Below are 16,117 nucleotides of genomic sequence, written 5' to 3'. Positions count from 1 at the left end.
CTAGCTGTATGACTCTGGGTGTGTTACTTAACCTCTATTTGTTGTTGTGAGGATCGAATGAGATCATATTTGTTTAAAAAAAAATAAAAGTATTTAGTGCAATGCCTAGCACACAGAAGGTGTCATATGTTTATTTCCTGCCCTCTCTCCCTCCTCTCTTTACTTCTTCTGGCTAAACTTCCCCATTTCTTTCCACTAATCTTAATGCAATATGAACACAAGGCCTTTCTCCATCCTGGTTACCTTCCTCTGAAGAGTCCTGGGTTAATCATTGTCCTTTCTAAAATGGGTGGTTCCCCAAACTGAATGTAATTATACAAATGCGAACTAACCAGGACAGAGGACCACAGAACTGTCACCTCCTTAGTTCAGGATAGTATCCTTTTCTTAATACAGTCTAATAATTTATTTTGGCAAAGTGCACAGAAGGCTCCAGATTTTACAGACAAACTGCTGCCTAATCATGAATCACTCATCCTGTAAATGTGAAGTTTCTTTCCGAACCCAAATGTAAGACTTTATGTTTTCCCTATTGAATTTCATTTTGTTAGACTTAACTTGTCAAGATCCTTTTTTTCATTCTTGAATATTTTATACAGAGCGTTCGTTATCCCCTTACAGCTTTCTTCCCTCTACAAGACGGCTGTGCATGAGATCTAAGTTGTTTTCTAAGTCATGTTCAAAAATTAAATAGAACTGGTCAGGCAAAGTATCCTGAGATACTCCACTCATGCCAAATTGACATTGACCCATTAAGGACTAATCTTCGAGACCAGTCATTCAGTCAGTTCCACATCCTTCTAATTGGTAGTAGTCTACATGACTATATATCTACATCTCTACATCACTCCATCTTTTCCTTAAGAGTAGTAAGACAATTTATGCAGAGCTTTGGTAAAATCTAGATACACTATATCTGCACCATTCCTCTGTAACCTCAAAAAAAAAAGTCTGGTTTGACTTATTTAATGAAAACACTCTGCTGGTTTGCAGTCTTTACTTTTTTGACCAGATGTTCTCTAACAATCTTTTAAATAAGCAATTCTAGAATTTTCCTAGAAACCAAGTCAAACTCAGCATCCTATACTTTGTGACTCCTGTAATCTTCCCTTTTTGTGAAGAGCTAACATTTACGCTTCTCTAATCGTGTAATCTCTACCATTTTCCAGCCTTTCTAATTTCACTGGCTGGCTTAGAAATCATATCTGATACATTTCATTACCTGAGAATATTTTTTTGTCTGAGCCAGGTGACTTGAAATCATCAAGGATAGCTAGGGGTTCTATTGTTGCCTTACTTCTCTTGGGCATCAACTCTTTCATAATTCTCCTTTTTGGCCCCATTCTCAGCCTTAGCATTATCTTTGACTATTTCTTATCCTTACTTCTCATCTCCAATCAGTTATCAAGTCCTGTGGGTTTGTAACTATGGGTGTGGAAGAAATGTCTAATAAATAAATGAATGATACATATTCTTAGGATAATATATTCTCATCACCTTGCAACATTCTGGCATTGCATAATACCAGAGTTGTACAGAATAAAATAGCTTCTCTATCCCCAGTAAAACATTTAAAAGACATTAAAACAATCCTATTGTAAGACTGATAATCTAAAATTATTGTAAAATGTCAAAAATAATATTTAGCAACTTGATTCAATGAATACCTATTAAACACCTGTATATAGGGTAGTGGGTTAGGCACTGAAGGAGATACAAAATATAGATAGGCCTAAGACTTAGTCTTTACCTTCATAGAGCTTGCTGATTTTGTGAAAATGTTTTTTTAACAGAAGAAATTTAAATGAGACACAAAATGAGGGAAGGAAAAAAAAAACCCAAACACCAAATGTTCCCATAAGGGACTAATTTCCTAGCCCCTATCTTTTCAGCTATACCAAAATGCAGTATTTTTTTTTTCTTACTGAGATCTTATGCAATATCCACAGTGGAAGGTCTGGACTTGGGGGTAATATGACATATCATATTATTAACTTTAAAATTGGTCATTACTAGCCTGTCCAGCTTAACTCACACTAAATGTCGGCCAAAATCTTGCTAAGAATTTTTTCTCTCACATAAAATTCAATAATAATTTATTCCTTACCAGATAATAAATGAAGCTGAATATTTTAATGATATCATTTCCTATATAATTTCCAAATAAAAAAACTGTTTATTATTCCTTATTCATTATACTTTTGCCAATTTCTCTGTTTTAAAATGAAATTATTCAAGTGAGACATTTTAAACTGGCGAACTACTACCAGGCTTTGTTCTAAGTGCTGGGTACTTGCAAAATGTAAGAAAGATTGAATTTTGACTTTGAGTGGACTAACCTTGACAGACCAGACCACTTTTTTTTTGTAAAATCATTTCTGAGTAGCTAAATTTGTTAACAAAGGCCTTTCCTAATTTGTGTAGTGAATTTATCTGATCTTTCAAATGAATGAGAAATGTTTTTAAAAATCTCATGCTATAAAATATACATTAGCTCTTGATTTCAGTAAAAACTTATGGCCAATTTTGACTTCTTTTTATTCCCTTATGGTAATTGGTAGTAATGGTCAAATTCCAATGTATAAAGAATCAATGAATGATCTTCATTTTTTTAAGATGTGGGGGAAAATCTATTTTACTCAAATTTTTTTTTATATTCCAGATTGATAATATGTTTAATATCAATATAAAAATTAAACTGGATCATTTAATTCTCTTATGAAGACAGAAAAAAATGAGCATATGGCATGACAAAGAGGTAAAATGCAATATTCATACATGTTTACAATATCACCCATTTCCCCATGCAATCATTTCTTCCTTCCTAGTACAAGGTTATAAAATTGTTTTTACAAAATTAGTTGTTGAAGATAGAAATTTTTTTCTGTAAAGATAAGATAAAAGAAAAAAACTTTAAGATGAGTGACAATTAAACTGCTTTAAAATACAGCAACATGGAATTAGAGCTGGAAGGTACCTTGTATATCAAAGAGTCGGTTAAAAACTCATTGCCTAACAGTACTGAACTCTGAAAATCAAAATCATCTGCTTCACTATAGATTACCAATTAAATTGATTCTTTTTTTCTAGAATTTTAAGTGAAACAAATTCATGAACTTTCATGGAGTACTAATTGTGTGGAAAAGGCTGAATTAGCTACTAGGGCCAATGCAAAAAAAAAAAAAAACCAGACCAAAAAAATAACAATGCAATGTCTGGTCCTGCTTTTAGAGTGACTAATTGAGTGAAACATCCAGCCAGATAGATAGATAGATGGGGGGGGGGTGTTATATATATGAAAGTACCTGAGAATTATTGTAGTTTAGTACTCTACAAAATAATAATGAAGTTACAGGGAATAAAATAAAAATGAGAATGAATAAATAAGAGACCACTGTATTGAGCCTACATTCTCTTTGGAAATAATGAAAACATTAATTGGCAATCACTCTGTTGTGTCTTTGTATCCCATCCTGGTTTAATTCTGCACTTTATTGTTCAGTTGTTTTTCAGTTGTATATGACTTGTGACCACTTTAGGGGTTTTCTTGGCAGTGGTTTACTATGTCCTTCTCCAGCTCATTTTACAGATGAAGAAACTGAGGCAAACAGGGCTAAGTGACTTGCCCAGGGTAACACAGCTAAAAAGAGTATTAGACTGGAGTTTTGAACTCAGAAAGAAGAGTCTTCCTTACTCATCATGTGGCATTCTATCCACTTTGCCACCTACTAGCCTTTAACCTGCCAGTGGCCTCTAGGTTTCTGAGATAGCTCCGGTTAAATATGAAATAGAATGATCCCAATTTTAGTTCTTCACCTTATTTCTAATAACAGAAAGGAAACAAAAAGTTGAGGATTAGATGCTGTTTCTCCTTTGCTAGTATACAAGGCATATTTGAGGTAGGTCTAATAGCATTAATAATATTAGTTAATTGCTTCCTAAAAAAATAGCAGAGGGGTCAAAATTTTTGGAATCTTTACCTAGCATCATTTTGTCAGCTTCCTTAAACAGAGTTCCTCCACCTTACTATTTTAAAATTTTAGTTCAGTTTTTTTTCAGTTTACAAGAATTTATTTTCTCTCCCATCTAACTCCTCTTGTTAGAGAAAACAAAATATAACAAAAATTTTGTAACAAAATGTATAGTCAACTTCTTCTTCTAAAGATCTCAACAAAAAGAAATACTAAAAACTACTTATACTGGGGGAAAAATTAAGCCCTAATGAATAACTGTTATGTTAGTTGTGACTTTTAATTATATGTGTTATGTAACTGGGAGAAGTATACCTCTATATTGAAGAATTCAAATATAGTCATACATGCTTATGTTAAATAGCACAAACACACATAAGAATACTTCTGATTACCTATTAATTTGCTGAATTTTGTTGAGTCTCATTCTACCTACCACTTTAATGCTGTATATTATAAGATAATGATACTTGTAAGATAGTGTAAGTGCCATCATTTTCATTCCCCCCCTCCCCACTTCATCCTATGTTTATGTGTGTCACATGTGATAATTTCCAAGGCTAAACAAAAACAGGATAATCTCCTTTCTATCCCTTCAATCAAGACCTGGATATAAAAATTTAGAATAAGAGGCAAAAATAGCACCTTTTTTGCCTTGCCACTTAAAACACTGGACAGTTCAAAGTAGACACTTCAAATCAATGAATCAGATATCTCCAGAAGTAAGACCCCATTAAATATTATGTCATCAAGAGGAGATCTTCACATACTTTGTTCTGAAGCTCACAGATGTCCTGAACACTCTGGTAGGGGTGGTGGTGGCGAGGTCTATAGGTCAGAAGGAAATGTACCCTGGGGAATAACTTAAAGAAAAAGAAGAAAAAAATGAATGATGGTACTGGAAGCAGCTATGTCTTATGCTTCATTAATATACTTATATTATATATATATATATATATGTGTATATATATGTATATATATATACACATATATATATATATATATATATATATATATATATATATATATATATATATATATATATATATATATATATACTTAACTGTAAAGTGCATATTCTTGATTGGTTGCTAAATTAAAGTAAACCAAGGACATATAAGTATACAATTTGCTGTTATTTACATATTGTGGGGGGCGTATGGTGTTTCACTGAGGTGCAGACTTCAGAAGTGGGCAGGACTAATAACTCCATTTACTTGGTGGTGGGTAAGCATGATGCCAGCTCATTGCAGTCCAATATTCTCTCTTGCCAACTCAAAATACTTCAAATTTCCTTGAAACTAAGAAATAGAAAAGCTAGTTTCATTTCAGTGCAAGAATTTGTAAACACAAATTTGAAATCTTTGGGAAATAATCTTACCTCTAGAACCTTGTGAATTGAAATCCCAAGGAAAAGGTAAATGTATCCTGCTGATCACTCTTCATGAACATGTTCATATAGAAAGGTAGATAAAGAAGCTTTATGAATCAAATTTAACAGTTCTGAAATATTTTAATGTCAAGGAATATATGCCATAACCATAACAATAAATGGAAAAATCAGAAATGAGGGGTGTGAGGAGGGGAAAGAGTTTTAAAATTCTTACCTGAAGGGAAAAAAAAAAGATGTTCTAAGGTCATGAAACAAGTATGTCCCCACATTGAAATAGAATACTCTGTTAAAGAGAGATGGGTTTCAAAATTATATTGTATAAACTATTTTAAAACCACACAATGTTAATACTTCAAGATAAATAAAATGAAGCACACTACAAAATAATACTCATTTCAAATCTATCATTTTAAAGCAATACCTAAGGAGACCATTAGCATCAAGAAGATAGGGACATCTGCTCCTCTCTTCTAAGGTAGCCTAATTTACATATTTGTAAATATTAAATATAAATTTAGAAATTGATATTTCATTTTCCTTCTCAAATGGTCATAAATCATTGATGGAAACTGGATATGCTTGGAATGAATTCATCCTCTCTACATATGCCTCTGAAACAGGGTTAGTTTTTACTGCCCATTGTTGCAATAGACGAAATGTCTGCTATGAAATTATAAAAAGATAAAGTAGTAAATATCATTTTCACTCATCTTGCTCATTCTCCTCAGTCAGTGACTATGCCTTCAGAAATATTCTGTCCAGTCTCCTACTTAGTGAGTCAGTAAGGGGGATTCCTGGGACAATACTGACTCATGATCTGGAGACGTGTATATGGGTCCACCTTTGTCCCATATCATTGAGTGTCCTTCAGTTGAAATTTCTGTGTAATAGTGATAATTCACTATCTCGGATACCTCAATTCATAGCTTCTACAAAGATATTACTTGACTATTTCCCCAAATAAGAACTGTACAGACAGGAAAATTGCCATGTCAATGTTTACTTTGACCAGCTGTTCCATAATCTCTGGGCTAACTGAACATTTATTGCAATTCTATCTTCTCTAACCTTACTGTCTTTTCAAAAGTTTTATAATTTCAGGTATACTGCAGTAAGAGGAAGAAACATGGTGTACTATAAAGAACACAAGGATGGAATTTAGGACCACCAGGTGCAAATCCTGCCTCTGCCATAAACAAAATGATAATGATGATAATGATGCTAACATAAACTAGTATTTATGTAGCACTTTAAAATTTGCATAGCACTTGACAAATATTATCTCATTTAATCCTCATAACAACCCTGTGAGTTAGCTACTATTATTATCCACATTTTGGAAGTTAGAAAATTGAGGCCAAATGTGCTTAAATGATTTGTCCAGAATCATGCAGCTAATGTGTCTGAGGACAAATTTGAACTCAAGTATTTCTGACTCCAGGTACTATACTCTATCCACACCACCATTTAGCTGCCTCCACTAGGTAATCTTGAAAAAATCATTTGACCTTCTAGGGCTTTCCACCTCTTGATATGGCATGTTAATTTTGGATTCTGAGGTATCTTTTTTATGCCAAAATTCTATCATTTGCAATACCTGTTTAATAGACGTATTTAAACACATTTGGTGCATAGAAGTGAGTACTGGAGGTAATGCAGTCCAGTAAAAAGAATGCTGGATTTGAAAGAAGAAGATGTGTTTGAATCCCAGCACTGTCTCTTTGCTATCTGTGATCTTAGGGAAGTCAAATAACCTTTCCAGGTCTCAGTTTCCTCATCAGTAAAAGGAAATTTGATTGTAAAATGAGTAGGATGGGTCTGTTCAAGTTCTAAATCTATAATATTACTTAAACCATGTTGTTTTTTCAAAAGTTGTTTTTAAGTCATTTGTCTTAACTCAGAATGCCTTTATCCACAGAAATAGCATTGAAAAATGTGGCTGGGTTCCTAGGCTTGTCCATATAAACTTATTTAGGCCATAAAGATAGCAATATTTCTAGCCTGAATTCTATCTGCTGGGAGCAGAGTAGGGTGGATCAGGAGAAAAGGGGAAAAGAATTCCTTTTCTCTCTGGGATACAGAAACTAACTTTAGGCAAAATGTTCAAATAGATGGTATTATTTTCCTTGGGTAGTCTTCCATCTCCCTCCTTATAAATCCTCTTCCATCTTGTAAGATGTCTCGGGAGCTCATTGTCATCAAACTGCCCTAAGACTCATCTGCAATACCCCTGCCAGCCTTGCCTTATCTTCTACAATAATCCAAACTCCAAAGATAATTTTTTCTCCACTACCCCAAGTCCCTATTCCAAAAAGAAGACAAGTAGGAGTTCAGGGAACTACGATCTTACTGACTTAACTCACATCAAGTTATGAAAGATTAATAAGCCCTCAACCTTGTCAGAGGTATTTGAATTTTAACAGGAGGATTCTCTTTAGAATAGATTAATTTCAAATTGGTGAGATTTCTGATAGATAACTTCTTATAAGGCTCGATTGAGGGACCTTGGATGTTTACATTGAAAAAGGGAATATGTGTTTAGAAGGGGGACATAACTGTCATCTTCAAGTACAAGGTGAGATTGAAATCACCTTCACCCAAATTATATTCATCAAGTACATATTAGATCTGAATAAATGCTAGGATACTTCTTTAGGTATGTAAACAATGTGTTTGGATTGGCTGAGAAAACTTGGTCATGCCCTGTAGGTTAGTTATGAAATATCTAGCTAATCTCACCCAAGATATTTGAATTAAGACATGAAGCAGGAATGAGCTTTCAAACCAAATGAGTAAGAAAGAACAACTTGGTGGAGGCCTGGGGGCAAGAGGAAAGAGAGAGAGTATGACAGCCGTGGCTTCACTCTCATACTTCTCTACCCCTTTGTTCAAAGGAAGATCTTTTTGAGCTTCAGAAGATTCAGAGAATTTTAGACTTCACATCTTCCCTTTAGCATCCTAATTGGTCCCTAGGACATATGACAACAATGTCTGAAAAAACAGAGGGATGAGATAAGAAAAATAAGATATAAGGCTCTACAAAGAGTTCAAAAGAAAAATGAAAGGGAACGTCTTGAAGACTCCAACAAATAGTTATCCTTTTGCCACATGTGTTCTCTAACCTTGAACCCATTTCCCCCTATATTCTGTATGTACTGGGGTGAGAGGAAGGAGTGTATCACAGACTTGGGGGAGGGGCTTGTTTAATATAAATTTTTCTTATTATACCACTTTTGTAAATATTCTAAAACCAATTAAGTATAGGTGACTAATATATTGCTGATAATCAATGGGGAAAATTCACCCATTGGAGTTCATGAGCTATACAATTAGACCTACAGTACCCCAACCTCTCAGGACAAACTCTAGGACTATGTAGGGACAGAGTAGACAAACTCAGAGGCCCCTACTCTTCTGAGTAGGTACCCTTTGACCTAGGGTATGAAAAGTTTATTCATTTTTCTTGGGTAATTTAAAATTTTTAGTTGGTATTGCTAGACCAATTCATAGATCTATCAACAACTTAGTAATATCCCTATCTTCTCATAGCTTCTCCAAGACTAACTATTCCTATTTTTGGTCATTTTTACCAATTTGATGAATATGAGGTAAAACTCAGAGTTGTTTTAATTTGTATGTCTCTTATTAATAGTGATTTGGAGCATATTTTCATACGGTCATCTTTAGTTTTTAATTCTGTTTTAGTTTCATTTCATGTTTGGTCCCAACAGGCTGAGCTCACCTGACCTATGCCTCATCTTTGTAACTAGTCTTCAGTCAGGACTAATTATGCTATGCATTGATATATAAATGATAGTAATTACTAGGGAAAGTGGCCAAAACATATCCCCTGAACTCAAGCTAGGTCTATGCAATATCTAAATCTTATGGGCACTGAGGCCAGCAAATATAGGAAACTATGAAGTAAACTCAACTCTCAGAGCAAAAAAAAAAAAATCAAATTTCGCAAATAGAAACCTGAGATTGTGACTAATTAACATCACTCTTTGAGGTAAACAGTGGAAATAAGGAGTCAAGCTTCCACTTTTAAGATGTCCAATTCTTCCTTTTTGAGATATTCAGGACAATATTAGGTTTTTAATACTATTATAATCATTTGAACTGACATGCTTTATAGTCAAATGTATTACAGTTTAGAAGAAATTACCATGAGAAACAGTGGCAATAGTGTATGTGTATATATCTGAATGAATGAATACACACACATATACACACAAATACATATATACATATGTATGTATGTATATATATATATATATATATGAAGTTGGTTAGCAAACATATATATACATATTTATAATAATTAGATATCTTGTCTCTCATGAACTCTTACTTTATAAATATAGAATTACTTTAGCAAAGCTGACAAAAATGGGGATAAGCTGCCCTCCTTCAGTTAGTACCTCTCCTGGTTTTACCTATCTTTAGTTGAACTAGTAAATAATTCTTCTCAGCAGTAGGAAGAAAAGCCATCTCAGTTTCCTACATTTTAAATCAATCTCAAGTTTAAGAGTAGGTACAGGCTTAAAAGTTATTACAGCTCTACTGTTTTCTCTGATAAATTACATGAATAACATTTGAGACAATGCATTGTTAAATATTTATGTCTAGTACTATAGAATCGGGAAAAGCACAAGAACCCCTAGAAGAATAAATATATTTACCTAAATAAATTACTAAGACAAATATACTCCTATGTGCTCTGTACCAATAAACAGTAGGTATTCACTAAATTGTAGAATATAAATGGCTCATTTCCTCTAAATGTACACTGAAAGATCTATAACATGTTACACATTTCCTTTGCTTTGCATATATATTTCAATATTCATCATGAAAAAGCTTGCTTATGTGTCAATATACATTACTTTGCATACATTAAGGAAGGACTTTTTAAAAAATTTTAACATTACAGATGCTCTTTACTCTGGGGGGGGGAAGTATAGGTCTTATTTCATGATTAACCCTTTCACGGCTCATCCTTTTTTCTCTCCATGACATTTGCACAAAATGAATTGCTTGCTTAGGCCCAGCTAACTAAATAAAAGCAGGCCAGAGCTGATAGTATGAAAAATGGATTTTCATTACTGTTTCATTGATTCTTGTAAATAAGGGCCTGAGGCCTGCTCCAAAAAGGGCTGCAAACAGTAATAATTTAATCTGAGGTGACATAGACCAAAATGTATGTGGACAAAAATCATCCTTGAATATTAAACAACAGCCTCAAGACAGAGGAAAGTGTTGCAGGCGAATTTAAATGTATGCAGATCGGTGGGTAACATATTTAAAAACAGAAATTAAAGATTCCTGTCATAAATCACATTTGCTGCCATGGATATGCCTTGTTATGCTGGCGTTTAAGAAAACCTGAAAGGTTAAGGCAGTTGGTGCATTAAATCGTACAAGGATAATTAATACTTTTCTTGTGGCTATTTATAAGAAATGGAAAATATAGTCAGATCAGCTGTGGCACTGTAGTAATTTGAGGGGGAAGAAATGAAAGCATGAGTCAATAGTTTTAACTGGACAAATGTCAAATGCTTAATGATTCAGGATCCCAATTTGGATGCCTTTTGAAAGTTGTATATGAAAAAAAATGAGATAAAATAGTTCATTCCCTTCCTATAAATATAATTTGTTTGCCTCCCATCCTCTATTGCCTGATTTAAAAAAAAATGCAGTTCTTCAAATGGAATTTGTTTTTAATGTCTAAGGCACCACACCACATATGCAATGTGTAAATTAATACCAGTTCAGAAATCTAGCATCATAAATTCTGTCTTTCACCACGTCTCCCAAACCAGCCACATGACTTGGTTTCTTCTAAGGATTAATTTACTTGTCACATCCGGATTACATTCCTAGATTCAGACAAGCCTTTACCCTCTTCAACTAGTTCCCCAGAGGGAAATTTACCTTCGTTATTCACTGAACTAAGGTTTATGATCACCTTATTATTTAAAAATCCTCCTGTCATATTTTGTAGAGTTTCTATATTCCAAACTAAAAACGAGTATTTTTTTTTATTAGCATCATCCATTATGAAAAGGTCCTTGCTATAAGGCACAAGGATTATATATCACCAAATGCTCCAGACATGAGCGAACATGAAGAACTAGATCCAGGTCTAGACCTTGGTTTAGATTTAGGTGCTAGCAGCTGTGACAATCAGACTGGTTTATATATAGCTATTCAAGAACATTGCTTCAGGTAAACTTCAGTCATTTCTTTTCTTCCCCCGGAAAACTTTGATCTCGCCCCACTATAGTCAATAATTGTCTTCAGTAAGACTGTAAGCTTCTTGAAGGCCAGGACTTTCTTTCTTTTTTCCTGAATTTGCATTCCCATTGCTTAGCAGTGTCTGGCTCATAGTAAGGGCTTAATAAATGCTTGTTAACTTGAATTGACAACCTAGTACAACTCAATTCTGTATTTCCTAATATTACAATAAATACAGGAATAATTATACACATTACTTTCAGTTAAAAAAGAAAAGAAAAGAAAAGAAAAGAATAGATGACCATGACCTTAGGTACAGGAAAGGGGGAGAGAAGGAACAGGGAGAGAAATTTTTCCAAATGAAAATAGAATGGAATGGAAGGAAGGAAGAAAGGAAGGATGGGAGGAGGGAAGGAAGGAAAGAGAAGGAAAGAAGGAAGAGAGGGAGGAAGGGAGGGAGGGAGAAAGGAAAGAAAATGATAAGACCTTTTTGTATCAGTTAAATGTGTTCAACCATTTATTTGTCTGACTCACACAATCAGAAAAGTCAGGAAGCAAATCTGAAACGGGAAGTAACTTCTCAAGGAAATGTTGAATGAATTGAGTTGTATTGAGGATAATCCCTGAATCTCCTGGGAGAGATGTGTATACTGGGAAAAGCTTAACAATCAGCTAGGGATTGGGGCAGACATGTGACATGACACACTTTTAAATTTAATCTACATTATTAACATTTTCTCCATCACTTTGTTATGGCTAGACAATCAACAAAACAAAAGGAAATCAAGGCCTAATTTTAACAACTGCCTCTCTAGAATATGAGCTTAGTTTATTCAAGCATGCCATTGAGTGTAATCATTTTTATGGTGGAGCAAAAAGTGACGTAGTCAAAGTATTTACCTGAAACCATGATAATGAAGATGCACAAATACACTGCTAGCTTCTTTATCCCCTCAAAATTTTAAATTTATTATTTTAAATATTACAATATTATTTTAAAACTTTATTGTTATTTTTTTATGTATTTTACATATGTTTATATAAGTACATGTGATAGTCTTCTATAGAATGTAAGTTCCCTGAGTTCAGGGACTATTTCATTTTCGTCTTCGTATCCCCAGTACCTAATATAGTGGCTGGAATATAGTCAGAACTATATAAATGGATAGTTAATTTATATTTTGGATGATAGAGAATCCTTTAATGTTATTTCAATTAACTAATACTTTATCCATTTTTGACATTGAACCATTTGACAGCATCAAAAACTTTGGTGGCAAGAACTTTTTTTTTCTGGTTCTTTAGTAGCTATGTTTGTTGAGGTGGCAAGGGATGTAGCATTATTGGAAACTCTGGTAGCCTGACCAATCTAGTAGCCTTTGAAAATTCCACTGGATTTTAAATAGGGTACCTTCAGTACCAGGCTACTAATCATGGGTCATTTGTATTAAAGCAATGTGACAAAACTGTTCTTAACTAAACCTTACCCTCTTATGGTAATGCCCAAATCATTAAGGATACTGGGAGAAACAAAGTTCGTTGGTACCACTTTTCAGTAAAGTTGCCTTCAACTTTGAGCTCATTGAATGTATTAGTATTTCTAGCATTGTCATAGCTATTATATTTGGGAGACTCTGTAGTGTTTTGGAATCTCCACTCATGTCAAAGACTATCAGAAAAGATTTTTTAAAAAATATGCCTGACGTTTCTTCAGTGGCAAATAAATAAATTAATAAATAAACACCCTGGCAAATGTAAAAAAAAAAAAGATTGGCTGGACAAATGAGACCTCATTTTTTAACATCTGCAGGTTTAAAAATGGTTCAAACGTTCCTCATGACTAAGTAGCCAGAGACATTGCCTCATAGGTAGGGGTTGAATATCAACATGTCTGGGTTGACAAAAATTTTGTGAGTAATGCCTCCAGTTTGCTGAGAGACCTTGAAAATACACATAAGAATGGAGAGGATTGCAGAGGATAAGGATTGCTTAAAATCACCAAACCCTTCATGACTAAGCGTGCTAGTGCTCTGACCAAATGATCCAGCCATACCAAAGATGTTCCATAAATTCCAAAACTGGAATATATTCTTAGAGAAAATGGAACCATTTTTCTGAAGGTACTCTCCTCCATGACCTAAGAAATATCCAAGGTTCAGCCAAATGTTGCCAGTTCCTCACTTTTTTTTCCTTCTACCAGATCCATGATTTTATTCATTTAGGGAACTCCCAACAAGGAACCAGCATTCAGTAATGTAAGTCAGCACTTGCTTTGCCACCTATAGTTTTAGAGAATTGCCTGGGGCCGCTGAGAGACTAAGTGACTTGTCTAGGGTCACATGATTAGGATGTATCAGAAGCATATCTTGAACCTACATCTTCTTGATTCCAAAGCAGGCTACTCTTTAGCCACACTAACATGGCTGCCTCTCACAACTTCCATATAGCCATGCAAAAGAGCATGAGCCCCTAGGATTAAGGACCCAAAGAAGTTAGTCCTAGCCTGACAGAAATGAGCTGTATGAAAAGTAATAATATTTGTAATCAAAATTTGAAATGATGACCCATGGCACTAAAATTATTTCTTCAGGCATATTAATGTTATTATATGATCATTCTAAGGATCTCAGTGATTTCCCAAAGGAAATACGCAAATGGGAGTGCTATTAAAAATTAAAATTAAAAACAAAACTAACTCTCTAGCAGAGTGTTTTAAGCCTGTTTTAAGGCTCCTCCAATATCTTAATCTCAGTTTTAAGGTCAATTCTCATATCTGCTAAAAGAAAAAAAAAGATGTCTAGGTAAGTCTAGAAAGATCTTATCAGACACTCTTCTTCCTATGACTTCATTTCATATGCCCACACCTTCCTGGAATAGTTTTATTTTCCCCTCTCAACCTCCAGAAACCCCTCTCTTCATTCAAGGCTCAATTCAGAGGTTGACTCTTTTAGTGAGCCTTATCTGGCCCTAGAAGTTGAAGGTCATTTGTCCTAGCAGAAACCTCTCCTTCTTTCCTTCCTTCCTTCCTTCCTTCCTTCCTTCCTTCCTTCCTTCCTTCCTTCCTTCCTTCCTTCCTTCCTTCCTTCCTTCCTTCCTTCCTTCCTTCCTTCCTTCCTTCCTTCCTTCCTTCCTTCCTTCTTCCTCTCTCTATTTAGTTATTTTGTGTGTGTGTGTGTGTGTGTGTGTGTGTGTGTGTGTGTATCACCTTCCCTATCATATTTCAAGCTACTTCAGGGACTCTTGCTTTTTATCCTTGTATCCTCAGTGCTAACAGTAGTCTATTTTTCATTCATATTCATGACATCTACAACAAATTATGAACACCTGAAGTAAGAGGTTGTTGCAGTGGTCTAAGTGAGAGACAATAAAGGCCTGAACTAGTGAGTGAAGAGAAGAGGGAAGATTCAAAAGGCTGAATATGATTTCCCAATGAACTTCTGTCTCAAAGAGGTTTTCTGAAAATTACATTCTTAAATAGTGGTTCTAGGGGAATTTTTTTATGTCTAAATATCTACTGTTGTGGCAGTAGAAATAACTTATTTAGACTTTCACCATTGATTTGCAATAATTTTGTTTTCAGACAGTGGCTGGTAGTACAATGGATAAATCATTGCTGGACCTGGAGTTAGAAAGACCTAAGTTCAAATCCAACCTCAGACGCTGACTATTTGTGTGACCCTAGGCGAGTAATTTACTTGCCTCAGTTTTCTCAACTGTTAAATGGGAATAATAATAGCACCTGGCTAATAGTGGCTCTAGGGAGACACATTTTGGCTGTCAATATCTCTTGTTATCACAGGGATCCTAAACTTCTTATGTATGTGAAATAGTATGATTTAATGTGTGTGTATAAACATATACATGTATATATGTATGCATGTGTGTATATATACATATATACACTTATATACATAAACATTCATATACAAATGTCCTGCAGGCATATGGGTATTTTAGCATTTAGGAAGTGCCACTATTGCTTAAATTCAAGCACTGTTGGAGTGGCTAGGTGGGAGATACCATCCAAGAAGAGCAAAATGAAAATAGAACACAATGGGGAGATACCATAGGCTTCAATCTCTTGTGAGCTATAATGGCTCCTATGGGTCTATTATAGCTATGATAATAAATATAAATACTGTGCATAAGCATTAACCTCTGCAAACATATCGCAAGGATGTATATACCACATGGATTTTGTAAACATTAGTGGCAGCTGCACCGATATAGACACACACAATGAAATGACTCCAAAGTAGCTATAAAGCTCTATTATGGCAAAACCTGGTGAACTCCAATGCATTTACATGATCACAGAGATAAATGAATTGGCTTTAAATGTATCATTAGATGTAAGTTCCATGATTTGTCATAATTGACACTGCCTTTCAGTGTCATTCAGAGTAAAAGGCAGTGCAGTTTAGGGTATGATGGATGGAGGGGCTTAGACATTCACACAGATGCCTAGCCTGTGGGCCAGTATGGGAAAGAAAGAAAGAATGAATGAGAGAGA

This window comes from Phascolarctos cinereus, unplaced genomic scaffold, assembly GCF_003287225.1.
Source record: "Phascolarctos cinereus isolate Bilbo 61053 unplaced genomic scaffold, phaCin_HiC Scaffold_726;HRSCAF=1367, whole genome shotgun sequence".
In the NCBI taxonomy this organism is placed as follows: domain Eukaryota; kingdom Metazoa; phylum Chordata; class Mammalia; order Diprotodontia; family Phascolarctidae; genus Phascolarctos; species Phascolarctos cinereus.
Note: the sequence above shows the minus strand (reverse complement) of the source record.